Raw genomic sequence first — 1060 nt, forward strand, 5'->3', positions numbered from 1 at the left:
CTCATGTGTTACTTTCTAAAATGCCTTCAATATCTGTTTTATGGTTATGATATTACTAAACTCAGCCTTGTTAATGTAAGATTAAGAAAAATAAAATTCCAAACTTGCACTGGCAATACAAAACAAGGTTCTCAATAACAGTTCTATACTTCATGAAAACATAATAGCAGTAATAGTTTGTGCTTACTGACATGTTTTACTTCATAAGGTAAGAATAGAGTGGCCACTGCAGGCTAAATGTCAGGCCCTAGTGATTTCTCATTGAATGAGTTCCCACATGAGTCTCATCACTGGCTGCTTGGGCTGTGGGCATCTATGTTGGTCACAGACTGATCAATCCCAAGCCCCAAAATATCCTTTTTATGTTCTTGTCTAACTGGTAGTTGTTCACTGTTTTTAGGAAACCATTATTACATAGCTTCTCTGCCAATTACAAATACTGCCCTTTTAAAGGAAATAAGGAAAAATTTCTGGACTCAAGTTGGATTCTTTGTTGTGAGATTTGGTGTTTAGGTATTGCTTTTCCATTCAGAATGTTTGATCTACAGGCAATACTCCAATAGATGTAGTGGTTTTTGTAGAGGATGTTTTTGGCTTGGTTTTTTTTTTTTTGGGTTTTGCTTTTTGGTGGTTTTTGTTTGTTTGTTTTTTTTTTTTTAATACTGCTTTTCAGGCAAGTTTCTGTGCTTTGTCCAGGATGCAAAAAATAATTGGATCCATTTGAAATAGCAATCAGAAGTCTCTTGAATGTAGCTTTCTGGTTCTGAAGTTTATGTCAGAAATTTAGTATGTACAGCAGGAAAGAATGGGGTATCCTTTGTACTAAGTGTTCCATTTAAAAGCACATCCAGGAAAAGTAATACAGAGCTGGTAGGTAATGATCAGACAATAGTTAATAAATCTAACTGGTGAATATTTATGGAAACAAGGAAAACTTCTTTGAGCTGCTGCCAAAAGCTTCTACAACTTTTGTTTTGCAAGGTCAAGTTGTTTTATAATAGTCCAACTCCATTTTCCACATAGAAATCAACTTACATGGTGGAAAGGAGGGAGGTATTGG

This window comes from Taeniopygia guttata, chromosome 2, assembly GCF_048771995.1.
Source record: "Taeniopygia guttata chromosome 2, bTaeGut7.mat, whole genome shotgun sequence".
NCBI lineage: Eukaryota > Metazoa > Chordata > Aves > Passeriformes > Estrildidae > Taeniopygia > Taeniopygia guttata.